Here is a 15211-nt window from a genome sequence, read left to right as displayed (position 1 = left end):
AATTGTAACTCCCAGGGCAACTAGTGAAAACAACTTTAAAAAAATACCGAAAGAAACAACAAAGTAATTAAAACAGCATAGTAGGAAAAAAGTATGCATATAACACAAAGGTGGTAGTAATAGAAGATTAGAGAAACAAAAAGACAAGCATATGGAAAACAAATAGCAAAATGGGGGACTTGGGGCACTGATTCAAGCAACTGAATTGTAAATTTTTCTCAACAACCTGATTTTTATTAAAGTTCAGAGAAATGTAGGAACTCACATGGCCTTCCTTTTAAAAAAAAAGTTTCTTTCCATGAAATTAACTAAAACTAATTAATTAAGACATTTGTGAATAAATTAATAGACTTTTCCCCAATTCATTTTCTTACCTTCCAAAACATCTTCTTCCCTCACTGTTGCTTTTAGAGTTGCATGATTTGTCAGTTATCAGTGAAACATGTTCTGTTTTCAGCATTAAAAGAAAATAAGACTATCAAGTCTCCTTGAAGATAACCTCCATGATTTCCATGTCACTTGTCCTATATCTTGATTGAGTGTGACGGAATATCATAGATTATTTTAAGAAGTTGTTTTTGGTTCTCATGTATAATTTGGTCAAACAACTGCAAATTCAACATTTTACCGAAAGATAGCACTTTACAACTTTTCAAAATCGCACTGTTTCATTTTGCACACTTTCTACACCACGCAACTTTAAATAGAATTCCAAACACAAACACCATTAACTGCGTTTCTGTATTTTATAACAAGATTGAAAATTCTGACAATGCCTGGATGATTGGCCAATTTTCTCTAGGAATCCTTTATATAATAGCATATTACCCTTTGGATAATACCCAGTTTCTTTAGTTGCATCAGTGAGGAAAAAGTGCAGGTTAGAAAGTTGGCAAAACTATTTTCAGAAAATAAACCTTAACATTTTCCTTAAAGTTTGAGGTACAATAACCTAACAAAGAAGTTCCTAGGAATATTCTCAAGAAATATTTTAAAGCTTATGTGGCTTTCTACTGAAGCAAATCAATCAATCAAATATATGGGAAAATATTTAATTTATCTACAAATTATTAACATAAAAGTTAGAAAAACTTAGTGTTGTGTTTTTGTTTTATTCTCTGCAAACAGATTTATTTCCAGCTGCCCTAAGCATGCAGGCAATTAGGTAGAAAGAGAAAACAATGTTATAAGAAAGATGGTTTGAACAAAATAACTGGTAACTTTCAGCCCAAAAGATTTTGTTTTTCCACTTGAATTTGGATAATTCTTCTTCTTCTTCTTCTTCTTCTTCTTCTTCTTCTTCTTCTTCTTCTTCTTCTTCTTCTTCAATCCTATTCTAGAAAACATTCCCAACAGAAGGAATCAAATTGAGGATCCAAAATCTAGTATTCGGAGATTCATCATATATTTCATTATGTTAAGCATGTTAAATGCTCTGAGAAATCTTTCAGTAAAAACAAACAAACAAAAAACAAACACTTCTGTTTCCTGGGCATTTCCAAAACTTTATAAGTAAGCATAATTTTTATTTTATAGATGTTTTCTGCCATTGAATAGTTTTTAAAAATTGGTATAAAGTTAACTAACAAAAATCAAACTAACAACGTCTATTATTATTTTATGGTCATATGAAGTACTGGTGGTGGTATAATGAAGGATACAATCCCATTAATTGCTGATGGGTAGTACAGTCATATACAATCCTTATGGAAAACCAATTTGCAATATGGATGAGAAGTTTCAAAATTTTTAAGCTATTGGACCAGGTACTAGCTCTTATGAATTTATCCTAAGGAAATTGGATGAACTGCATAACTTTACATACAAAGATATTCACAGGATTTATAAATGCCTAAGACAGGGGAATGAACAGATACATTATAGATACTATATAGAGAAATGTTAATTTGATGAAAAAGAATACTTAATGGAATGAGAAAGGTTTACACCAAATGATGAGATGAAACATATTGGTTGTAATACCTATACAATATGTGTGCCATCATATAAAAATATATGCACAATTGTACCTAGAGAAATGGTACAAAGGTATGAGCTAAAATGGTAACTATGGCTATTTCTATCCAGAGTAATTACGTGTATTTTTGTTTGCCTGTTTTATTTTTCCATATAGTCCATTTTCTATAATTAACATATATTATTTTTCATAATACAATGGTATTTATAAAATAGAACATGATTATGTTTTTTCCCATTTTTACCTCCAATAAAAACCTTGAGAAAAGCTGAGTATTTGTAGTGAGGGCTTTGATCTTTTGGAATCTTTTCACTTGAAGGATTGGAAATGTTGAGTCAAATTATACGACCATATTGTAAGCTATTAATTATACTCCTTCGAAGCTTGTAGTTTGAGATATTTTGTAACTCCTAACTTATTAAAGTATAGTTTTTCTTTTAAATATTTTGTGTGGGTTTTAAAAGATGACATATGTTTCAAATATATTTTCAACAGGCAAAATATAAAAGAGGCATTAGAATGAATTAGTGAGGCTTTATGGCATCTACCCAGAGAGCATAGTATATGTTCTTTGCAACATAAATGACAGACTAAGATGATGTGTGTTTCACTCTAAAAATCCAAAAGGCTAGAAACAAGCTATCTAGCTATTTTGATGGCTGCGCAAAGAGTTGGCTGTAGCGGTTAGCTTCCAAGAATGTGTGAGTCAAACACACACAAGTTGTCTTGGATTCTAGCCAAAAGACTACCTAGAGGGGCAAAGCAAAATCAGCAGAGACAAACTGAAGGTAATGCTATATTCTTACAAGCCAAGGAAGGAGTAACCTCCAGCCAGAAGTAAAATGCATTCATTTATATCAATGAAACTTATAAAGGAGATACTCCCAGAGATGGCAAGAGGAACTCTGAAGAAACAATGAATGAAGTTTAGGCTTTCTGAACATGTTCCTACAGGGTCTGTCTGCTAATAACCACACTATCAGTGAAATCAGAACTTTCGTCTCTCTCTTTAGCTCTTTTTCTCTCCCAAGCTGCATCTCTGGAGGAGTTAGAAATTCTAGAGGTATGGAGTAACACCTGCTGGGAAAACCCCAGATTTAAATGGGCAGTGAGAGGGGCACCTGGGTGGCTCAGTTGGTTGGCTGCCCAGCTCTTAATTTCAGTTTAGATCATAATCTCTGTGGGATTAAGACCCCCATGGGGCTCTGTGCTCAGTGTGGCATCTAATTGAGATTCTCCCTCTCCTTCTCCACCTGTCCCTCCAAGCCCTCTGCCCTAAGGCCCTCCTCCCCTGGCTCCTGTACACTCTCTTCAAATAAATAAAAAAATTGTTTAGGGGATCCCTGGGTGGCTCAGTGGTTTAGCGCCTGCCTTTGGCCCAGGGCATGTTCCTGCAGTCCTGGGATCCAGTCCCACGTCGGGCTCCCTGCATGGGGCCTGCTTCTCCCTCGCCTGTGTCTCTGCCTCTCTCTCTCTGTGTGTGTGTGTGTGTCTCATGAATAAATAAATAAAATCTTAAAAAAAAAAAAACCTTTTTTTTTTTTTTTTAAATAAGTGGGCAGTAAGAGACAAAAATGAAATTGTTTATTATTATAGCTTCTAGCTTGTGGTTGCTTAGGTAAGCCTTATTTAGTGGGGAAAGAATAGGATTGTTAGAAAAATACATGAATTTCCATTAAATTTAGATTCCATAAAAACAACAAATACTTTTTAAGTAGTGCTGCAAATATTGCATGCGATTTCAGTATATTAAAATATCCACTGTTCATCTGAAATTCAAATTTAACTGAGATTTCAGTATTTTCATTTGCCAAATCTGTCAATCCTACATTCTTTTTATTACTTAATGTTTTCTGGATGGAAAATCTTGTTTGAAATCAAAAGCATCACCCATGCTTTCTTTTTATTGTATTTTCCTGGTATATTTTCCCATCTATTTATTTTAACCTTTCTGGATCACTTTATTTTTAGATTTTCTCCTGTACACAGCAAAGAATTGAGTTTTGATTTATGTACCCCAGTCAAATCTTTTCCTACTGACTTAGGTCCATTTAAGTTTATTATTATGGTTAATATGTTTGGTTTCAGTGCTACCATATCATGTTGCCATGTATTATGTGTCAGTGCAAAGTCATTTCACACTTTTAGCTTTTTTCTTTTTCTCCCCCCCCTTTTTTTTGGTATTCTCTTGGTAAATAGAGAGGATCACATTTTTATTCTAAAACACCTTTCTATGAATTATTCTTTGGTTCTCTCCCTATGCGGTTGCTATAGACTTTCTTCTCCTCCTGATCCTTAGCTAATAGCAGGTGGCCCTCTGCATGGCTGTCTCTAGCTCCAGGTTTTGATAATTGCTGTTGCACTTCAGGCATGGGAGGATTGGGGGTGGTGGAGTAGGAAAACAGTACATTGCTATTATTAGTGCCAGAGTAATCAACACTCTACCTTGTGGTTTCCTTATATCCAGACCAAACATGTGTGATTAGCCCCCTTTCATTATTTTTTTATGAAGATTGATTTATTTATTTGAGTTTGAGAGGGAGAAAGAGAGAGAAAAAGGGAAAGAGAGAACACATAGAGGGGAGAGGCAGAGGGAGAGGGAGAGTCTTAGTAGACTCCCCACTGAGTATGGAGCCTGATATGTGGCCAATCCTCCAACCTGATATCACAACCTGAGCTGAAATGAAGAGTCCACTGCTTAACTGACTGTGACACCCAGGTGTGCCAACTAGTACCTTTTTAAAACTTTTTAAAAACATACCAAACTTGAGACTTTATGCATTTCCTGCTAACCCTGACTGATACACAAAGCAAACATTTCATTTACAAGTAACAAGTCATATAGTGAATGGTTACAATGAGAAAGAAGACCATTGGATATAGAAGATAATTCTGAAATATTTCCCAAAATATATATAAGAAGGAGATGGAGATAAAAATAAAAAAAAAGGTGCACTACAATGTTTGCAGATCATAGGTATCTGTTATGTATAAAATCTGTATTCATGAAGAAAGAACAGATAGTAAAGAATCAATAATAAAAGAGATAATAAAAGAGCTGACTTGAGGAAAAAAAGGGCCCGTAAATTGAAATGGATCACCAATATTCAGGAAAAACACCGAGGAGATCATTCCTTACCTTGATCTGGAAAATGCTCAGCAGCCCTGAAATCTATCACAATGACCAATAATAGAAGCCTTTTTCCAGTGAATTCAAAGTCAATCTCATAATTCAACATGCCCTTATAGGGCGCTATAACAGTCCATCAGATTTGTAAAATTTGGATGAAATCTGCCATCCCAGAATTTAACATACAATTTAATTAAGATAAAGAGACAAGGAAATACTATTTACCCAAATATGGAGGTTGGAAAGATGAACTGCCTAAAAAAGGTAGATTCTATGTGACAAAAAGTCCATAAGGGTAATAACCCTGCCAACTTGGTTACTGTTTGCCAGCCCTTAGCACCCTGTCAGTGCTCAGTAGATGTTCGTTGGGTGAATGAAAAATACAAAAATGAAGCTGGCCTCAGAAATCTTAGTGACACTAAAATGTCAGTAGAAAATTGAATAACATTTACAGAAGAAAAATAAATGTGATCCAGTCACTGTAGATAAAATATTTCTCAGACATGGCAGGCTCAGAAAATGCCTTATCTAAATATCCTTCTTAAAAAAAATTCATAAAAATATTTTATGCTAACAAAAATGTTTCAGAGTAAAAATACATGAGTGTCAGTCCAGAGTATCATGTGATATGATAGCATCATAATTATTGAACTCAGATTAATAAGCAAAAAAATGTTTATCCTAAAGAAATATTCAGTGGTCAGCCTGATATTCAAGAAGGCAGTATTCAATATGTAGAAAAGAATAAAAACAGTGACTAGAGTTCTTACTAATAAACTATGGCTTACTCATATAATAGATTAATATGAAGTCATTAAAATTATATTTTTAAAAATTAGTGGCCTATGAAAAATGTTACAGTTTGATGTTAAATGAAATGAGAGGATGCAAAAATATTAGGTGAGTTTTGGCTTCTTACTTTACATTATATAGTATTTCATTAATTCCAAGGTACATCGTTTTTATATTTTAACATCCTGCAAGAGATGTTACTTTACAGTTGATGGGATCTTAGAATGATTTAAATATAGCAATTTATTTATGATGTGTTAAAATTATGGACTTTGTTTACTTGAATTTATTAATCAGATGTTACTGATCTTTGTAATACTTTCTCCTCATGCAAAAAATGCCATTGAATTTAAGGCATTCAATGTGTAATGGTATTATTAAATGACGGAAATAGTTTTTGAGGGAACATTCCATCATATTTTTATGCTTTGAGAAGCAAGAAATGCTTCAGTATCCAAATACGTTTTTCCCACAGTGAGCAAACAAGAGAATTCCATTAAAATTTTACTAAATTTTGAAAAAAAAAAAGGAATATGAAAACAAAATGGACAATTATTTTCTGGAGAGAATTCTATAAGCAATGCCTTTAAAAAATATCAGTGAACTGACAAAACTGTATTCTTCCATTGACTACAAATTGCACTGATTTTGTATCTTGTTGGAGATATGGACTCATCTTCTTCCAGAGACTATCAATATTATTAATTCTCATGTTTCTTTTTAACCGCTAACTTGTCCTGCACTGCACTCAGTTTACAGCTATTGATTAACAGAACTATGGAGAAGATTAAAAAGAATTTTTAAAACCTAAATCTTGAGCCTTTTTTTGATAGAACTTCTTGTGTCTTTGAAGTTTAAAAGAATACTAATGCAAAGTAATGTCTTTTTATACTAAATCACATTTTTTTACTATGCTTTAAAATCTGGAAGCAAAGTTACAGTCAAATACTTTAGAATATATTATTTTCTCCCTATTTAATTGGGGGGAAAAGCCATAAATATCCTCAGCTGTGAAGTCACATGAATTTTTTATCAATATTCTGTGAGAAATCTGTGGAGTTGCTTAGTTTGCCCTAACTACCTACAAAGGTGATTAAAAAAAATAAAAATCAATGTTAGTATCTTGACATTTAACCATCAACATGTCAAATTTAAACTGAATTTATATTCATTTAATTTATATTAAAAGCATGTTGACATGGATGATTTGTTCAGTTTTAGGTAAAATGCTATTATCATCATATTATCATCACCCATCTGTTTAATAAAATACATGATGGCATGTAATTTTTTATATAGGGTGAGTAGTAATTCTTCCACACAGTGTATGATGCTTTATTTAATGTAAGAGTGTAATGTTAAAGCTACTTCTAGCCTATGTAATTGTTTTCATGTTTAAGGCGCATAAAGTTCTTCAGATGAAGGATTTCACTTCTTAAGTCCTAGACATGTCCATATGTTTTGACCATGGAGGATATCTTGATGGAATTGAAATAGAGTTTCAGAATTGATCAGACATGAGCTATGTGGCCTTGGGAAAAGAAAATTATGTGATCATTTTCAGTCTTGGTTTCATTTGCACAGACTAGCAGTGAGCATACTTTCTCATAGAGTAGAGTTGAAAATTAAATAAACCCAAATATGTAAAGCACCTTGTAATAGTGCTCAGCATATAGAACATATTCAAGAACTTTTAGATCTCTTCTGTGAACGCAGAGAAATTCAATTTTGGAATGAAATTTCCCTAAATTGTGGCCTTTCCTTTGGAAATAAATTTTTCATCTTTTGTCTAGATATTTAGGAGAGTGCTACAAATTTAAGCACAGTGCATTCAATTAACAAGAACAGTGCAGAAAGTACAGATTTAATCTTTTTTTTTTTTTTTTTTTTTTTAATGATAGTCACACAGAGAGAGAGAGAGAGAGGCAGAGACACAGGCAGAGGGAGAAGCAGGCTCCATGCACCGGGAGCCCGACGTGGGATTCGATCCTGGGTCTCCAGGATCGCGCCCTGGACCAAAGGCAGGCGCTAAACCGCTGCGCCACCCAGGGATCCCCAGTTTTAATCTAATAGGCTTTCCTGCAGTTACAAAGTTGTTGCACCACAAAAAGGATGTCTTGATGTTCCACAAGTGAATCTTTAAATTAAAGATGGCCTCTGACAAAATTCTAAAGCCAAGCTTTGTTTTTAGCTCCAAAATTGCTGTCTGGTGCTAGTTAGTTTGCTAGATACTTGAAAGCCCATAGTTGGGTCCTCATGTGATCATATTTTGTGGTGTCCCAGACCTTTTGCAGCTATAGGGCAGAAGTATGCCAGCACTAGTGAGCAGCAACCCTCCTTTGTGCTCTTGTTTCAATAAATGGTCTTTGGCATGGATCTGTTTCTGAGACCTGGTGGCATTGCTTTCCTGGTTCTTCAGGCTGTCTGAGAAATGCACCTCTGCTTTGCATTAGCCAGTCTTGTCTTTGAACCCCAGCTTGATGGATACTGGAGTCCTGATAGCTTTTGACAGAATTCACCAATCTTAGGTAACAAATTGTCTCTCTGCTTTTTCTACTATCAAACTCTCCAGATCAACCTGTCACAATGGAATGCAAAATTGAGAAGATATCTGATCATCATGGGCCTGGATTATCAAGTCTTGCTATGAACTGAATGGAGTTGGTTGTGTTGTTTTGGCAGAGCTGAAAGTCTTTCATTTGGCTGTCAGGCAACTGTAATTCATAAAGCATACAAAAAAGCCTTCCTGATGTATTCATACAAATACAAGGAAAATATCATTCAACAGATCTTGCCAAATGAATTATGAAAAGTTAAAGTCAGAGAGGAAGATATAAATTAAAGGCAGTCATAGGTTCCAAGGAAGAAAGGAAGGCTCTAAAAATTGGTAAACTATCTTAGGAAATAAAGTCGATTAGTGAAAATTAAAATAGGTTTAGCTTATTTTTACATTAAAAAAGAGAAAGATCTTTAAAAATATAACTTGATCAGAAAATAGTGAATGAGTTTGTCAAAATTTGTTAACATCCTTCTTGTGGTTGAATGAGAAATAGAAATACTGAAGATTTTAAACATTTCTAGGAAAAATGATAAGCATGTGTATTAAACTGTAAAGGATAGCTTTGGAAAAATAAAATCTGAATATATTGCTTTTGTCTAAAAAAAAAGAATTTAAAAAAATTATACCAATTCAATAAGAAGACTAAGGACCAGCAAACATACATGTATACCTGTTAAGTACCTATCCTACTAGAGCAAAATAAAAGGCTAGATTATTATCTTTAAAAGAAGTATATGTAATGCAAAATTACTCAGAAAAGTAGTAGGTGAAGTAATAGAATATGTTCAATTGGTAATCAAGTTTCCTGACCTGAGTGATCGCAGGTCCAGCTAATTTCACAGGCAGTTTAAATCAAATATATTCAAACATCATATGACAGACTATCCTTATTTATGAAAGTATTTCAGAGAAATAGCCCAAGTTATTTCTTGTAAAAAAAAATACAACAAATATATCAATAGTGAGACTTTGGAAGTTGGTTTTAAGGTCACTACATGATAAGGATGCTGTTTTTCATCACTGTTGGTCAGCATTGAACTGAAGGATCAAAAAGATAGAAAAAATATTTTAAAAAGAAAAAAGAAAATGTGAAATGAGAAAACTGAAAATTGAAAAGGCAAGTTAAAAATAGAAAATCCAAGACCAGCAACAGACCATCAGAATTAATAGGAATTCAGCAAAGTGCCTAGGTACAAAACAAACATAGGTACATTAAGATCAAAATTCTTACAATATAATAAAAGTAAACATTTTGAAAATAAAATAATAAAAAATATCCTATTCACATCAGCAATAAAATCTATATGAAATGTAGAAGTAAATTTAATAAAATAATATCAAAGGAGTATAAAAAATGACAGACATCAAAATAAACATAAATCAAAACAGAGCTATACTATGTCCATGGTTAGGAGATATCTATAAAACAGATATAAAAAAATTAAGCATTTAAACTGAAGAAACTGGACATAGGAAGGAATACACACACACACACACACACACACACACACAAAGGAGAAAGAAGAGGTTTATAAATATAAAAGCTGAAATTATTCCAGCAGGACAAAACCTCCTCCACCTCACAAACACAAAGAAATTTTACAATACAATGGTCGGTTCTCCAGGAAAACATTGTCTATAAAAATTGATTAAAGGAGACACATAAAACAAATACAAACAACTACAGAAAAACTTGAAAATACAGTACATGACTCATTCCTTCTCCAAAGAAGACATACACATGGCCAACAGAAACATGAAAAAATGTTCAAAATCACTCAGCATCAGGGAAAAACAAATCAAAATCACAATGGGATACCACCTCACACCAGTCACAATGGCTAAAATGATGAGTCAGGAAATGACAGATGTTGGCGAGGATGTGGAGAAAGGGGAACTCTTGTACACTGTTGGTGGGAATGTAAACTGATGCAGCCACTCTGGAAAACAGTATGGAAGTTCCTCAAAAAGTTGAAAATAGAGCTAGCCAGCAATGGCACTACTGGATATTTACCCCAAGGATACAAGTGTAGTGATCCAAAGGGGCACCTGCACCCCTAAGTTCATAGCAGCAATGTCCACAATAGCCAATTTATGGAAAGAGCCCAGATGTCCATCAACAGATGAGTGGGTAAAGAAGATGTGTGGTATATATATATATATATACACACACAAATAAATATATATTTATATATATAATGGAATATTACGCAGCCATCAAAAATGAAATCTTGGAACTAGAGGATATTATGCTAAGTGAAATAAGTCAATCAGAGAAAGACAATTATCATATGATCTCACTCATATGTAGAATTTATGAAACAAAACAGAAGATCACAGGGGAAGGGAGGGAAAAATAAAACAAGATGAAATCAGAGAGGGAGACAAACCATAAGAGATTCTTAATCATAGGCAACAAACTGAGGGCCAATGGATGGGGAAGGGGGTAACCGGGTGATGAACATTAAGGAGGGCATGTGATATAATGAGCACTTGGGTATTACATAAGACTGATGAATCACTGACCACTACTTCTGAAACCAATAATACCTTATATGTTAATTAATTGAATTTAAATAAAAATTTAAAAAGCCACCAAATTAATATGATTTTGTCAGAAACATATCAAATAGATAATGTCTATCATCAGAATTCTTTTGAAACCTTAAGAAGATGAACCAATTAACAAATTAGCACAAGGTTAGGGTCATCTTGATATATGATGCTCATGAGGAGAGCACAAAAGAAAATTATGGGACTGTGTTTCCCAGTTGTGCAATCTACTCAACCAGAACCATCTGAGGGTTTATTTATTTTTATTTTTTTAAAGTTTTTATTTATTTGAGACAGAGAGAGAGAGAGCACAAGTCGGGGTAGAGGCAAAGGGAGAGGGGAGAAGCAGATTCCTTACTGAGTAGGGAGCCCAACGCAGGGCTTGATCCCAGGACCCTGAGATCATGACCTGAGCCAAAGGCAGATGCTTAACCAGGATGACCAGAAGGTTTATTTTTGAAATCATATTCCTAGACCTTAACTCACTGCCAAAATCAGGATCTTGGAGGTGAGCAACAGTGAAGAGGTGAGCATATATGAAGCTAAGGAAGCTATGCTCTTTAATAGGGTTGCTATGTGATTCTGATGCATGTGTCGTGAATTTTAGAACCACTGTCATAAACCAATGTAAGTAATAAATATAGTAATATATAATCTATAAAATGTTAACAATAACAAAACAAATACAGAATAACAGCAGCTCTAAAAGAATAAAAACATAAGTAAGGATTATCTCCAGACAGTACTTTGAGGAATTCCCAAAGAACTCCAAGAAATAATCCATGCTTTGCTTAGGTACAATGTTAATATAATCCATAATGTTATTATTAGCCAGTCCTAAATTGGTACTTGCAAAAAATATTTTTACACTGTAAGTTTACTTACTAATATTGATTGTAATTTAATATAGCTTTCTTGCATTTCAACAAATTGAGGTTATATATGGGAGAAAAAATATTGGTTTTGTAGACTTTATGCCAGATAGGATTTTTTCATTTCTATTTTGTATAACTAGAATCAATAGTGATCTATGTAAATTGAATTAAGTCAATTCTGTAGCAGGGGAATAACCAATATGACATTTAAATGTCTCTTCTAGCTCCAGTTTTAAAGTTTTACCATTATGCTTAAAGTTTTACCAGCAAATGAGAAATCTGTATATATTATTGATCAGATTGAATTTTTTTTCACAATGAAATGGAGCATTCTATATTCTCAAGTGCTATAAAATACCTTGAAATAACTATGGTGGATATTTCCCTGATCAATAATTTTTCAAATTATGCTTCATGTATTTCCAATGCAGATTTTATGTACAGAGATGTTAGTAAACCTTGATGATTCAAGACCAGGGCTGAAGCTGTTATAAGAAGAATTGATGATATTCTCTGAATTATCTGTGATGTGCCCTTTCCACCAACTGGACATAAGTTCACTGTATTCACTTTTCTTATCACCCCATCATTCTTGGTTAACTGTTAAGCATAGTTTAGTGAAGCATTTACATGCTTTTCTAATAGACTTGCATATAGTTTCCCCCTGACCTAGCACATTCTAGTAAATACAACATACAACCTGTTGAGGAAATAGAATCACTCTAGATAACCTAGTCTGTGAATTGCCATCTTGACAATAGGGGCTGAAGAAATTTGTAATTCAAACAGGGTGGAGGGAGTGTTTGCTCTAAAATCACAAAGATATTTAAATTATTATAAAGGGTAAAACATATGGGCAGTATCATTTTGATTAGATGCATTATTTCTTGGTATCACAATTTCTCAGAGAAATGATTATGTTGGCTAGTTATAAATAATAAAATGAGGACATTAAATATGGTTTTAAAAAAGTATCATAATGTCAATGAAGGAATGGGTACTGCCTTGGGAAATAGAGACTGATTCTTCTATTTTAGGGAGAGCGATTGGGTAGGACAGAGATGAAACTGACAAAGTCAAGTCAGGTTGCTCTAATGGGCATGACTTGCTATTATCCTTATGAGCAGAGACGAAGTTTATTGTCTGGATATTGGTGAAAGAGAGAAAGTCTTTTGAATACACATATGCTTCCTCTTGACTATACTGGGCTGAATGTTTACACGTGTAACTCTCTTTCCTTTTCTCAAATATCCAACACAATCTTCATCCCAAGTGCCATGAAGCCACCAAGAGAGGCAAATATCAACATGCCCAATGAGGGCTGACTAACAATCCAGTCTCATCTAGTAATATGGTAGGTGGCGTAGAGCATCAGAATTGTATGTATGGTATCATTTCAGTTAATAAGTTAAAAGTAGTCAGGAAGGTATAAATTCTATAAGACAGGGATTTTACATATTTTTTCTGATTCTCAAAATGCTAAAAAGTAAGAATTTTTCAAGTTGTATATTTGTATATACATATATACACACACACATATATATATGCTCAGAGAGGTTAAGTAACCAGCTGAAGGTTACACAGATAATAAGTGGTAGGTTTCAAATTCATATCTGTTTTTTCATCAATGTCTGTGTGCTCCATTCCTCTACATTGGTCACTACTTTAAGTGAATTATTCCATCAAAAACATATTTAGTATACAAATTTCTTGGTAATTAATAAGCTTATCCAAGTGTCTGCAATATCATTTAATTTTAATGTAACATATATTTCAGCATCTGAAATGAAGTTTCACTATATTATTAACAGTTACTTGAAGCAATGCATTCCAAAATATATACTAGATTGCTCATAATTCAAACTAATGGTTTCCATTAAAAAATTATTACAAGCAATGTAAAGAATCAACATTGGTTGTTCAAAGCTAACATGCATAAATATAAACACAAGACCACTATCAGATGGAGAATGAATTCTCAATGAATATAATTGAAGCATAGAGCAAAGTTTAAAATGCATTTGATCTTGCAAGTCATTCTGTTTTGTGATTTTCCTAATGCTATAACCACATGAATGTAATTAATAACATATACAACTGAATCCTGATTTTCGAAAGAAATCCCTTTCTACTAACCTAAAATCTTGAAAATTAGGATTAGACTTTTATTATATCAAAGTTTTATATCAAAGCAAATGTGATAATGTGAATGCTTTTTTTTGTTTCCCCTCAGGTTGCCATATATGTCTAGGCAATAAACAAATTGAGCTGGGCAATCTATATGTAATTAGTTAAGTTATCAAAGAAGAATGATCCCTAGGATTTCTGGCTTCAAGAAAAATTTTGAGTTTTTTCTAATAATCTGTTTTTCTGATTAGAGTTATGTTGTTTATATAAAATTTAAAAAAGAAAACAAAACATTTTTTATAATGTATTTCCCAAAATAATAATTTTCCATGTGATGTTTTCCCCTGTGCATATCTATGTGCAATGAATGCTGCTTTTAAAGATAATATGCAATAACAGAGTTCCAAAAACTTTCTTTTAATATCACAAAAGATGAAATAATGAGTTTATATCTCACAATCAGTGGAGATGAACCTCAGATTTCTGGTTTAATCATGTATGCTGATGGTAATATCGTTTACTGGGAAGGGGAAGTCTGAAATGAATTACCAAAACCGGTTGTAGGGATGGCTGGGTGCCTCAGTGGTTGAGCATCTGCTTTTGGCTCAGGGTGTGATGTTGGGGTCCTGGGATTGAGTACCCTATAGGGCTCCCTGTGAGGAGCCTGCTTCTCCCTCTGTGTATGTCTCTGCCTCTCTCTGTGTGTCTCTCACGAATAAATAAAATCTTAAAAAAAAAACCACAAGAGGTTCTAGAGTGGAAATTGAGATATCAAATGAGTCAAGAGGTATGCAGTAGGAAATAGAAGAGAAATATATTGAGGATGTAAGTTTGGTAGCTACCTGCATTTGGATGACATTAAAGTGTGAAAAATGAATGATATCAATTTGGGCAAGAATGTAGAGTAAGGAAGTGAAGTTGGCAAAAGAAACTGAAAATGATGTCCCAGTGAAAAAGAAACACAGAAGGCAGTATTTTAATGAAAGAAAAGAGAGGAGTATTTCAAGAAGAAAAAAGAAGTCCAAAGCCCTTGAATGCTGATGATCGCTCAGGTGAAGGACAACAGCGGAGTCAGATCAAATGAGATTAACAACATAGCGCCTGTAATCACACACAATTCCAGTGTACAGTTTCAGGGTGGTGGAAACTATGTCTGTGGGACCGAAGAACAAATGAACAGGTTTAGTCATAGCCAT

The 15211-nt window shown here is 33.6% G+C and overlaps 1 long non-coding RNA gene across 3 annotated transcripts in view; it reads right to left on the bottom strand.

The window, feature by feature from the left end:
• Positions 1-897: 897 nt before the first annotated feature.
• LOC112655343 (uncharacterized) overlaps positions 898-15211 on the bottom strand; it is a 211118-nt gene continuing 196804 nt past the window's right edge. For all 3 annotated transcript variants that reach the window (XR_007412931.1, XR_007412930.1, XR_007412932.1), the window contains one exon: positions 898-1336. This is a non-coding gene — a long non-coding RNA (uncharacterized LOC112655343). The remainder of the gene's footprint in view (positions 1337-15211) is intronic.

The sequence above is a fragment of the Canis lupus genome, chromosome 9 (assembly GCF_003254725.2).
Source record: "Canis lupus dingo isolate Sandy chromosome 9, ASM325472v2, whole genome shotgun sequence".
NCBI classification, from domain to species: domain Eukaryota; kingdom Metazoa; phylum Chordata; class Mammalia; order Carnivora; family Canidae; genus Canis; species Canis lupus.
Note: the sequence above shows the minus strand (reverse complement) of the source record. Positions and strands in the feature narration are given on the sequence as shown.